General features: G+C 55.9%; 2 protein-coding genes across 13 annotated transcripts in view; one reads left to right on the plus strand and one right to left on the minus strand.

The window, feature by feature from the left end:
* The window catches only part of ANGPTL2 (angiopoietin like 2), a 34984-nt gene extending 31334 nt beyond the window's left edge, over positions 1-3650 (minus strand). For 3 of the 4 annotated variants that reach the window (XM_042914093.1, XM_042914087.1, XM_042914092.1), the window contains exon 1: positions 3108-3650. The gene's annotated coding sequence lies outside the window, so the exon portion shown is untranslated. The remainder of the gene's footprint in view (positions 1-3107) is intronic. The other variant, XM_042914090.1, reaches the window with a different exon arrangement.
* The window catches only part of RALGPS1 (Ral GEF with PH domain and SH3 binding motif 1), a 269628-nt gene that overhangs the window by 169844 nt on the left and 87081 nt on the right, over positions 1-12703 (plus strand). The gene's annotated exons all lie outside the window — the stretch shown is intronic.

Below are 12703 nucleotides of genomic sequence, written 5' to 3' on the forward strand. Positions count from 1 at the left end.
TCCTCATCTGCTGTCAGTTGAGACCATTTCTGACAAAATGGACTGTGATTCAGAGAGGCCGGAAGCTGGGTGGACCTGCCTAGGGCCGGCTGCTGCTGTTTGTTCTCATGTGGCTGCCGGCTGTTGTCTCCCTGATGTCTTGTCAAGATTGCTCAAGTGTGGCCCAGTGCAGACCATGAGGACCTGCGCTCTGATTCCGCTGCCCGTGGGGTCTCCACGTAGGGACGTAGGCAACCCACGAATGGTCTCTCAGGCACACAGACGAATGTTTGCCTGAGGCTCCGCCCCACTGAGCTGGCGCCAGAGTCCCACGGAGCCGCGTAGCTGTGCTGAGGCTCATGTGTAAGAGGGGTGGTGATAATGCCTGTTCTGTCTCAGAGGCAGGCTCCTTTGACAAGCAAGTGATGCATCGAAATCGGGGAGGCACATGGTTTTCCGAGGGAGTGGTGTAAACATTCTGTAGGACGGCAACCAGAACAGACTTGGCTGCTGGGGGACTCGGTGACGGGGTCAGGAAAAGAGCAGTCGGGACACCTTGAACAGAGCAGTGGAATGAGTTGGGGAAAGACGTAGACTTTGGAGCTACACCCACACAATCAGCAACTGCGTGACCTTGGACAAGTTACTTAACATCTCTGAGCCTTAGCTTTCTCAGCTGAAAAATGGGATGCTAAACCCAGGGTTTATTGAGCGTTGTCTTGAGGATGAAATGATATAACGCATTGCCTTACTTAGCTCAGCAGGTGCTTAGTAAATCATTGCGGGATGGAGGGGTGGATGGAGAAATGGCTTTATTGCTCTGCCCTTGAGCTGACAGTGGTACCATGCAGTCCCCTCCTGGGCCTTATGCTTCACACATTTTGTCTGTTCCACCACGATTGCCTGTATTGAGTGATAATTAATCTGATTTCTGTTAGCCAGGCCTGTGAAGTCAGTCAGCGCCTCTGCCCGGCCTGGGCTACCCGGAGAGCGCAGTGGGCCGCCACCGTTCCAGGCCAGAGCAGGGAAACGTGCAGCTTCTGCAGCCCCAGAGGCCTGTGTTAGAGAAGCACACGTTTAATGTCGGCTTTTCAAAACGCTTCCAAGGGTTTGGGGAACCCGCCGAGACCTCTGGGGCCACAGGAGGGAAGACGCACCAGCGTCAGCTGGTGTAGGACCCACCAGCCTTGGCCCCCATTCGGTCAGACTTGGTGATGGAGATGGAGTTGGGGGGAGGGGTCCTTACCCCTCCCCCTGCAACCCCAGGACAGGCCTGGCACTGGTCTCCCTGCTCTGTAGACCCCCTCCAGCATGGAGGTAGCTCGTTTCCTCACCTACCATGGTTCTGGCAGGAGACCAGCAGGCAGATGAGTGGTGCCCGTGTGGGTGGGAGGATGCTCTTACTGTAAGGTTGGCGTCAGATGGCCCCAAGGTCCCCCTGCCCCCCTTAGTGTGGACGCAGTGACCCAAATGGACATGCTGCCGTTCAGTCCAGATGTAAAGCCCCCTCGGCCTCCCGGGGGGAGCCCCGCGTGGGTGGCAGTAGTGACCGCCACCCTGGCTCGGCCTCGTGGGGTTTTCCCACAGCCCTAGCAGGACGTCCAGGGTCAAGAGAGTCTGGGTCTCTGCTCTTCCATATCTGCCATTCTGATCGTCGTGGTTCACGACACTCAGTGACTAACACTTTCTGAGGGTTTGCCATGCAGCAGGCACTGCGCAAAGGCCTTCCCGGACATGATCCCACGTGCTCCTCCTAGAAAGCAGTGGAGTGTGTTCCGAGTGCTGGATTCAAATCCTGGTGATGGCACTTACTAACCACGGGGCCTTGGGCACATCATTTAACCTCAGTGCCTCAGTTTCCTCACCTATAAAATGGTGATGAACAGCGGTACCTGTGTCATAGGGTGGATGTCATAAGCATCTGGCTCAGGATAAGTGCAACATAAGTGTAAGCAGTTACTAAGAGAAGGGTAGCATTATTATCCCATTTTGCAGAAGAGGAAACAGGCTTAGAGAGGCTAAGTGTTCTTAGCCAGAGTCCCGTGACTCCTAAGTAGAAGAGGTAGGATTTGAACCTGGGGCGTGACTAGGGTGTTACTCTGCCTCAAATTGTAAAAATGCATGTGGGCATGTGCGGAGCATTTGGCCGGCTTCGGAAGTGGTATTCTCAGCTTTCCTCAGAGCACTGGTGAAAGGAGATCCTTTTCTAAGTAACCAAACTGGCCCCTGGGAGCTCTCATAATCCCACAGCCGAGGCAATAGCTGACCCGTGACACACATATCACAGAAGGAGAAGGGAGGGATCAGTGAAGAATTTGTTTGGAAATGTTATCTAATGCTGAGTGCTTTCAAGGGACTCGGAATGTGGAGCCCGCGCTGTACCCCCTGCCAGGGTACCGGGGAAGCCTGATCCTCCCCTATTTCCCTGCCACATACAGCCTGCTGGAGACCTGGGCTACCGTCCGGTGCTAGGCGGGATCAGTCGTCCGTGGACACGCGGGGAAAGTCGGGGCAGCTCTCTGCCCCGAGCCCCAGCAACGGAAATCTCTAGCTAATGTGTCCCTTCTAGCTCTGGACCCCTTTGGTCCTGTCCTGCCCAGCTGAGGGGCGAGCAGAGGCTGCTGGGCTCCAGGGAACTTTCGGAACAAGGGTTCCCGGCTCTGGCCGGACAGCATTTACTTTTGCTTTTGCCTCAGCATAGTCTCTAACCAGGGTGCATAGGAACCCAAAACTTAGAAATGACTTCCCACGTCCTTGGGCTACCCCTGCTCCCCTAAGCACACACCTACACACAGGCACACGCTCACGCACACATCCCGGCTGCCGGGCCGTGCCCGGGAGCCGCCTGCCTTCACCCCAAAGGCTCTTTGTCTGAGGCAGAGCAGGGCTTGCAGATGAACAGCCCGTGGTCTCACGCCCCCAGAGCCCACCCTCTGCCCAGGTGTCCACGAGTCCCACCCCGGGAGATGCCGTGTTTGACTCCCAAGCGAAAGCAGGAGTGACCCCCCTCCGGGGTCCAGCTGCACACACCCCCAGCTGAAGGGGTCAGGGTTCTTGAACCCCCAGACATGGGGTCAGCTGCTGCCTCTTGCCCCCTGTCCCTTGGTGCCACAGTGCTGGCCCCTTACCTCTTCACTCCTGCTTGGCTCCCCGGGGCAGCTCCTCACATGCTTTACCCCAGCCGTCAGAAGGGCAGCCTGTCCATGGCCTCCAGGAGGGGTCCCCGAGTCGCAGGCCGGACTGGCCGCCGAGCAGCCCTGCCTCACTGGCCTCTGCTTGCTCTGCTCTGCTCCGCGGCCGGGCTTGGGCCAGGGATGATGGGGCAGGGGCTGGCCGGGGGCGGGGGTCCTGCGGGGGGCCACTTACAACCTGCCTCCTTTCACGGCGGGGGCCAGCGGCTGCCTCAGGGCCATGCTCTGCAGATCCGGGGCTCAGGCAGGGCGGCTCAGGGCTCGGGGTCCATCCTCAGGCCGTCTGCAGCAGCCTCATTTGAACTCCCCACTCCTTTGTGGAGCCTTTACATGCTGCCGGAGGAAACTGTGAGCACAGCCTGACCCTGGTTGGCTGCAGGCACTTCTCTCCACCCACCAGTGCAAGAGGATCCCCCAGGCCCCAGAAAGGCTCCGGGCCTCCCCTCAGCCCCAGACAGAGGCGGGCCGCCCGGTGATGTCACACTAGCTCCGGCCCCAGCTGGCCCGGCCCCTCCCGCCCCAGCCCGCTTTGGCGGCCTCCTTCCCTCCTTCCCTGGCAGAGCAGCCTGGCCCGCCCGCCCGCCCCTAGTGCGCCCTGCCGAGGCAGAGAGCTTCCCCTCTGACTCAGGTAATGGGCTCAGATCTGTGCCAGCCGCGCAGGCAGCAGGGAACAGGTCCTCCCCCTGGATGGCTCCCTCACCCCTGCACTGCCCCCGCGGAACCCCCGGGTGGGCAGGCAGGGCAGCCCCGCACAGATGGCCTCTGTGCGGCCGTGTGCAGAGGCCTTGCTCTCACCTCTAAACCCTGGGGAGGGAGCCCAAGGCTGTCTGCACAGAAGCCAGCAGGATCTGTGCTGACAGCTAGCGGGAGGCAGGGGCCGAGGACCCTGGAAACACCACCAGCTGGGGGTATGCACAGGAGAAATGCCCCATCACTTCCCACCTAGAGGACCTGATTAAGTCACGTCACCCATCTGGCATCCCTCTCATGTAATCTACCTCCACGGATTCCGTGGGATCATGCGGGAAAGGGGCTGGCGCGGGGCAAGGGCACCTCAGTGGGCTGGACTCAGCGCTCTGGACTTGGGCGGGCCAGGGGTCGCGCTCCCAGAACCCCTGTGGTGACCTCACATCGGGCTCTTCTAGAAGCACATAATGGGAGTCCCCAGCACAGAGTCTGTGAATGTTCGTAGAGTTAGAGCAGAAAGGAGACAGCCCTGGACCCCCATGAAGTGAGCGATTCTACAGTCTTGTCAGCACCACAGGCAGAGGAGTGCTGGGAAGGGAGCAGCCGGGAGCAGGTTTGTGTCTTTGCCTGGGCGACAGCTGTGGGAGATATTGGTGGTGACTCTTCTCTCCTCTTTAAAAAAGTTGAGTGATGGGGCATCTGGGTGGTTAAGCGTCCTACTTCGACTCAGATTGTCATCTCACGGTTCATGGTTTGAGCCCCTCGTCGGGCTCTGTGCCGACAGCTCAGAGCCTGGAGCCTCCTTTGGATTCTGTGTCTCCCTCTCTCTCTGTGCCCCCCTCCCCCGTCCCCCCTCCCCCTGCTCATGCTCGCTCTCACTCTCTCTCAAAAAAGAATAAACAATAAAAATTTTTTTTTTAAATGTTGAGTGATGGTGGTGGTGGTGATGACGTTTGGGTACAAATGGGGAGGGAGACTTCACCAGGGTTCTCCTTGCCCTCAGACGTAGCTGGGCCCTGGGCAAGCAGTTCCGCTGTGGTCTTCCACGCCCGTCTTTGCAGGGAGCAAACTCTGTTTCTTGCCTCAGCTTCTTCCAGCCCGCTCAGACTCCCTCCCTTTTCCATCTGTCAGTCCCATTTCTTTTTAGAAGGTGAGTCCTCGCCAGAAGACCGCAGTATCGTAAGACATCGTAAGCCTGTAGAGGCTGCAGCATTAGCCAGATGGTTGCAATGGACAGAAACACCCCCCACAACTACCACGGGGGGGTCCCCGTGCATGGTCGGCACAGGAGCCGTGGGAGGCGGGGGGCAGGGGGTTCAAGATCAGCAGAAGCACAGAGGATGGAGCTGAATCCTTCTCCTTGAGCAGCACCCTTGTCGGCCTGGAGCCTGGCCTATTCCCTTCTCTTCCCCTTCCTCCTCTCCGGGTTGTGTTTGTTGGGAAGTGGCTCCGAGCCGTCCTCACAGAGCCTGCGGTCAGGAGGGGAGACAGACAGACAGACACAGGAGAAGTGCTGGGTACTAAGCGGGTATCTAGGCAGGAGGCCAGATTAAGCCTGGCAGGGCAGTCAGGGCAGCCTCCCCGAGGAGGTGGTGTTTGAGCTGGAACCTGAGGGGTAGGTAGGAATTAGCGGGTGTGAGTTGGAGAGACGATGGTTCTGAGCAGAGACGATACTGTGTAAGGACTGGGTGGCAGATGGGCTTTTTTGCAGATGGCCCCAACAGTCCACAATATCTCCCGGTCCAAGACCTGACACTCTGAGACCTTGACACTCCTCCCATTGAGAGGTAGGGCCTCTGTCCCCTCCCTTTGCATCTGGGTGGGTTTGTGACCTACTTATGACCAATAGAATGCAGCGGAAGTGACACTACCTGGTACCCAAGGCTGGGCGAGAACAGGCAGTGCATCTTCTGCCTCGTTCACTGGGACACTGTCTCTTGGAGCCCTGAGCCAAGCTAGACCCCGAGAAATCCCGCGACTCACAAGCCACCACGCGGGGGCCATGTGCAGCATGGGTCCCAGCCGACAGCCGGCATCAACCCCCAGATATGTGAGGAAAGCTGCCTCTCGGTGATTCCAGCCACGAGTCACCCCCAACTAGAACCTTCCTGCTGAGGCCCCGGACACCGGGACCTGAGTTGAGCCACCGTCCCATCCCGTAGCTGAATCACTGACCCACAGAATCCACGAGGGGAAGAGAATGGCTGTTCTAGGCTGCTACGTTTTGAAGGTAATTTGTTACACAGCGGTAATGACTAGAGCAATTATAGGGAGTTCTTCCCAGGGGCCAAGACGAGTGCATTTGGCTGAGGAGAGAGGGGGAGTGTGGCAGAAGATGAGGCCTTGTTAGAGGTGGGACTTTATCCAAGGACGGCGGGAAGCCACTGAAAGGCTTTGAGCAACTTGCTTTTATTTCTGAAAGGCCCCGTTAGTCACTGAGTAGAGACTGGGTTGGTGGGAACCGTAGATACGGCCTCTGGAGCTCGTGGGCAGTGGTTGCAGCCCCCTGGTGAGAGAGGCAGTTGGAGGTGATGGGACGCACGGGGTCAGGGGGGAATTCCCAGGACCCACCCTCCCGTGGGGACCGGTGCAGCCCAAGTCCCCGATGACCGGAGAAAATTTGCTTTCACAATTCACAGTCCCTAGGACCCCATCACGTGGGAGAGGAACACCAGGATGGCCTTGCCCTGTCCATGTTTGCACATCCCTTGCCCCTGTGGTGGCCGTGGGCAGTCGAGGATGCTGCTGGAGAGCTTGAGTTGTGGAGTCAAATTCTGGTTCTTCCACTCAGGTCCCACCCCATGCCTCACTGTCCTCATCTGTAAAATGGAGATGTTATAAGGATTGGCCTCCTGGGGCTGTTGAGAGAATTCAACATGACGTGACACATTAAGTGTGGTACACAGTACATACTCAGGGGTGGCTGTGGTAATTGCCAGCGACTCCTTCCCCAGGGCCGTGAGTTCCCTGAGCACCAGGGCAGGTGTGGGCCGGGCCATACCAAGCTCTCCTTCCGTACAGCCCAGTATAGGGGAGTGAATAAATGAGTGACTGGCTGTGGAGGATGAGGGGCTGTGGCTCAGAATCTAACAGGCCTGGGCTCAGACCCCACCTCTGCCAGCAGCCTGGGCAACGTTCTTATTCTCTTGCAAACTTTGTTGCCTCATTAAAACAACAACAACAACAACAACAGGGGCCCCCGGGTGGCTCAGTCAGTTGAACATCTGACTCTCGATTTCAGCTCAGGTCGTGATCGCAGGGTCACTGGGATTGACCCTGAGTGGGGCTCCGTGCTGAGCCTGGAACCTGCTTGAGATTCTCTCTCCCTCTCTCTCTCTTTTTCTCTCTCTCTCCCTCTGCCCCTCCGCCGGACATGCACTCATTCTCTTGTGCTCTCTCTCTCTCCCTCTCTCTCTCTCTAAAAATATAAATAAATCAAAAAACCTTAAACGTTCACTAAGTCCTTTCAGCTTGGCAGGACTTGAACTCCAAATGCGATCTTTGAGGCAGCTGCCGAACCCCCTGCTTCCCGGCTACTGCTTTCTTCTGGGCTCCTTGGAGTCTCTCTCTATGTGTATACAATTTAGGGATTAACTAAGGATTTGAGGAGAATTTGTACAGTAATTTTGGAGCTCCCCCTTCCTTAGCTATCTCCCTTCTGGCATTTTGCCCTTCAGTTTCCACCCTCGATGTCCAACTTCTTTGTCTTCTTCCCAGGCAGTAATTCTGCTGCATTCTGTATCAGCCCCCTCCCCCCGTGTAGCACCACGAACAGAGGTGCCCTAGGGTGCTTCCTGTCTTTCAGAGACCCCGTGTCCTCTAGTTTCTGTTCTGCGTTGTTCTCAAGTCCTTTCAAGCAGTCTCATGTACTGTTCAGATTTTATCATTGTTATTGACCGGAGAGTTAGTTCAATGCCGTCTACTCCTTCCATTTTGGTAACTGGAACTCCCCACATCCCAACTGGATCTGTCTTCTACCCCAAACCTCTTGTACTCCTGCTGCCGTCGGTGCCCTCGGTAACCCTATCCAGCTGGTTGGTGCTCCTTAATTCAGTTCTCTGCCCTCTCTCCTCTTGGTCGTAGTCTGTTGGGAAATACCAGCCCCCATAATTCCTAGATTCATTCAGCTCAGCATACCCACCCGGGCACTAGAAGAAAGTGTTCTCACAAGCCTTGTTAGAGCACCTTAGGTGGCTGCTTGTGATATGCTGGACGCCAAGCTCCACGTTTGCTGGACATCGTTGTTTCTCCTCTCGTGACCCGTGAGGGAAGTGTCCCCATCCTGTTCTACTAATAGGAAGACCGCGGCTCGGCGAAGCAACGTTCCTCGCGCCAGGCCACACAGCTAGACGGTAACGCGACTGGGATCAAGACCCACGTCAAAGCTAGCACGCACACAGTTGTCCTGAAAACAAATAGCATTTCTTTCATTCAAACTTACTTTTTCTTGTTTTAAGGTCTCTGAAATCAGGAGGCCTGCTAAAGTTAACAGCATGTCAGGGCTAATTGGTAGCACTTTTTCTTTTTTTACGAGAACGGGACGCTGTCAACAGTGGATGACTTCTCAGAATGACGGTCAAGGAAGTGTGGCGGTGTTAGTGATGGGGCTCCAGTGAGGTTGACCGGTGATTGAGGGACAAAGAAGCAAGTCCCCTCCTCTCCTGGTTATCCAGTCTTGGAAAGGTCCAGGGGAGTGTCATCAAGAAGCCTGCGGAACTGCCAGAAGCCTCCCTCCGTCCAGATTTAATTCAACAGCTGCCTCTAAGCTGAGACAGAGCCAGCCGGTCCCCTCCCCTCCCGGAGATGCCGTGGCCAGGTCCTGTGACTTGCCCGCCCCATGTCTGGCAGGGGAGCCACGTGTTCCCTGGCCCGGGTGAGAAGTTCGGAGACTTGGGTTTATGGGGAGATTCTAAGGCAGCCCTACTGTTTATGCTGTACTGCCTGGTGTCACAGAGGGTGTCCCCACACGTGGAAAGCCCTCTGAGGACACCGTGTCTGTTAAATGCTTGCCAAACAAGTGTATCCAAAATGTCAGCACGGGATGCACGCTCGGTTACAAAGTAGCTTTGAGAGCCTATCGTTGGCTCGTGCACGACCCATTTCATTCCCGCTTCGCACCCCACCTGCCAGGAACAGACTCAGGACCGCTCTTCTCCTCAAGCGCAGACATCACCTAACGGTCGAACACTTTTGCTGTTCAGTCAACAAATATTTATTAAGCTCCATCTGAGCACCAGAGTTTGGGCTCCAGGTCAATTTGCCCAAAGCCAATTTGCTGAGATGTTTAGTTGACTGGTTTTCATTTTGTCTTTTTAACAGTATTTTAAGGAATGTTCGATTGGCCTCATCTGCCCTCTTCTTACTGCAGCTGATGCGGGGGCCTGTCCCCAAGAGGGGAGACTGAGAGGCAGAGGGAAGAGAGATTTCATTTTAGTTTGCTGGTTTTCTTTGTATCATCATAACAAAAACTTCACAGAAATTTTCCAAAACTGTTTAAAATCGTCTTACCCTATATAAAAATTTAAAAAACTGTCGCTTTTTGGAATGCTGTGTCGGACAGGATCTTCGTCCCCAAAAGGAGATGACGGAGGGACTGCGGGTGGTTTTCTGGTCAGTGGGGGAAGACCACACCCCCCTTGCAGACCCCCTGCTGGAATTCTCCTCCCAAGGAGCAGCCAGAGCTATTGCTGACCTTGCTTATCTTTCCTGGGCCCCAAAGAGGTGACTGAGCAGATAACTGAGGGCTTCTGGCAAGAGACTGATGAGGTGAGCTTCCCAGGCCTGAGGCCAGGGTGGGGGCACCAGGCTGGTGACATGTGTCAGCAGAAAGCCCAAGGGCAAAGCCTGGGATTGTCTTGCCCTGGACTCTGTCGAGAGGGCCTCTCGTTAGAGGACTAGCACATAGAGCATGTGATAAATGTCTGTTGAACGCCTACGTGGGAATGCTAGCCTTCGAAACCCGCTCGCTCTCTTTGTGTCACATCCAGGGTTTCTGACTCAGAGTCTTGGGGCTGAGGGCAGCAAGAGTGCTATTTGGGAGTCTGGCTCAAAGGAGAAGGGAGAGGAGACCCAGGGTAAGAAAGACAGCCTCCCTGCCATCGTGAGGCCGTGCCCAGGCCTCTCAGGAGCTACTCCAGGCCTACTCCAAGCTGGCTCGGTGGGGGGGGGGGGGGGGGGGGGGGGGGGGGGGGGAGGGGTTATAACTCCTACTCCACTGATCTGGCTCCCAGCTGTCCCCGCCTCAGCCCTGCCTCTCCCCTTCCCACCACTCCGTCTGCCAGGGAGGTGCAGGAAGGAAGGCAGTACCTGTGCCGGGCATCTGGGGCCGTCCTGCCATGTGTAGCTGGGGCCGCAGAGGGACGTGTGCTCAGATTCCTGGCCCCTGCAGGTGGATGATGGTCGTGTTCCCGGCATTTGCCCCTCTCCTCCTCACGGCAGGGCCAGGTCCCAAAATGCTTTGGTATTTGGTATTATCTCCCTTGAGCCTCGCAGCAGGCCTGGGAGCTGGGAAGTCAGCGATTATTTCCTCTTACAGATAAGGAAGATGGGAGTGTGACAGTGTTATGGTCTCTAGGACTGTCCTCATTTATTGTTTCCCAGGTACCAGACATTGTGCTTGTCACTTGCCTGATCTTGCCGAATGTCCCCGGCACCCGTGGAGGGCAGGGCTGCAAGCCTGGCTGGAGGATGACTTCAATCCGCCTCGGGTGCTTGGCCCTCCGGAGCTCCTTCCTGTACTAAAAAATACGAAAACTCATCTTCTGTGACCACACTGGTGTAAAGACAAATACGCTGATAGGGAATATTAAAGCGTTTGCTGACCTAAAATTTCACTTTTTATTCTCATTCTAAAGGAAGTTGGAACATTTCTGTGAGCCCCCGAAAGTATCATGAGCCCCTCGCACTGTGCCTGCTGAGCCTAATGGATAACTTGGCCCTGACCGTGAGTCCCAACTCCTTCACCCACCAACCCAGAATCCAAAATCTCTAGAAAAATAGCAAGCCTTTTATCAACAGTTCAGCTCAAATTCATTTGGAGGCAAAATCTGACTTGAATTGACGTGAGGTTCTGTGTAGTCCATGAACCGCTTAATGTCCCCACCCACATGTTTAGGGAGCACCCCCCCACCATGACTCTGTGGTGGGGTCAGAAGACCCCCACAGGTGGCCTCTGTACCACATCACATGCTGATATTGTCTGTCCCCTCCCCCGCCCCCCAGAGAATCCCTTTGCCCGCCCCCTGCTCTCCTCTCCTGGGTCCTAAGTCCCTCAAGGACAAGGCCATGTTAAGTTCGGCTCATGAATGTAGGTATTGATCATTTCTCCATAAATCCATCAATTCCCTTTTCTTAAAGAGCCCACAGGGAGCAGCCGCTCACAAGTTTATAGCTGGGGTCCAAACCTGTTGTGAGCGTGTAATTAGGATGATCCAGTCCCTGGCGGGTCTCTGGAGCTGCTCCCTGGAAGAAGATGTGAGGAGGATGTGCACGTGGGTCCCTGGAGGAAGGGGTGGGAGACAAGTTCAGGGGAAGGAATAGAGACAGCGCTGGTCACCCACTCATGGGTCGCAGGCTCTGTGCTAACCGTTCACACCAGTTTATTGATCCCCACAACCATTCCTCGTGGTAAGAACCTTCACTGCCCTCTTTTTAGGGCTGAAGAAAATTAGGTTAGAGAGCCCAAGTAGCCTGCCAGAGGGCACGCAGCGAGGGAAAGAGCAAAGGCGCGGCCCTGGGCACATGGACCTCAGGCTGTGGTCACATCTGGTGTCACCAGGGTGGTGCCTGAATGCAGCCCGGCTCCCGGAGAGCAGCTCTGAGCCCCAGTCAGTGAGGGCTCTCCCCAAAGGCTGGGGGAGCTTTTTTCATGACATTCGGGGGACACTGAGGTTCATGCAGTGCTGAGGCAGGAGACGTGGGGCCGGATCAGGTGCCACAGAGCACAGCCAAAGGCCTGCCCACCATTCCTGTGTGGGACACCCATCCAAGTATCCCACAGAGGTTTGTGGAGTATCTACAGGGTGCCAGGGATGAGAGCATTTGAACGACTAATGAGACCAGTTAATGGAATAGGGAGAGATGGAGTGGGTGGGAGCAGATCAATGTCTGCACCACAGGGTGCTGAGGGAAGTTTCTGAGAGGGAGGGTCATGTGAGCCAAGGCCCCGGTGACTGGAAGGAAGGAGCCACGCAAAGGGAACAGCACATGCAAAGTCCATGGGATGAGAACGAGCTTGGCCTATTTGAGGGATGGAAAGGCCGGTGTGACCAAGCAGCAGAGACAAGCGAGAGTGTGCGCGTTGAGGGGCAGGCGGAGTGAGAGGGGCTGGCTGGGGCAGGTCCCGTAAGGCCCCCTAGGCCAGGTGAGGCCTTGGGCTTTTATCCAGAGTGCAGCGCAGGCTCCCGGTGGGTTGCAAGCAGGAAGACATTATGCTTCGTTTTGTGTTCTCTCAGTGTCCCTCTTGGTGTTGGGTGGAGAATGGTCCAAGGGGGGAAGGAATGGAACTGAGAAGACCATTAGGAAACTGGAGGGGGCTGTCCAGGTGAGAGACCAGGCAATGGGCACCAGGGCAGTGTCGAGGAGACAGTGACCAGTGGTCAGAGTCAGAATAGATTTTGGAGGAAGAGTTGGCAGGAACTCAGCATGACTCTAATATGGTGAGAATCAATCTGCACTGTTTAACACCTTGAAGATTTGCCACTTGGGCACCTGAGAAACAGAATTCTGAGAGCAGAGTAGGGACCCACAGCTGGGACTTTTGTGTTGTGTTGGGCAGTGCACACCCTACACAGCTGTACATGGCAGCCCTGACCACAGCCGGCACTGACAGTTGGGCACTGGAGTCC

The sequence above is a fragment of the Panthera leo genome, chromosome D4, assembly GCF_018350215.1.
Source record: "Panthera leo isolate Ple1 chromosome D4, P.leo_Ple1_pat1.1, whole genome shotgun sequence".
Taxonomy (NCBI): Eukaryota; Metazoa; Chordata; class Mammalia; order Carnivora; family Felidae; genus Panthera; species Panthera leo.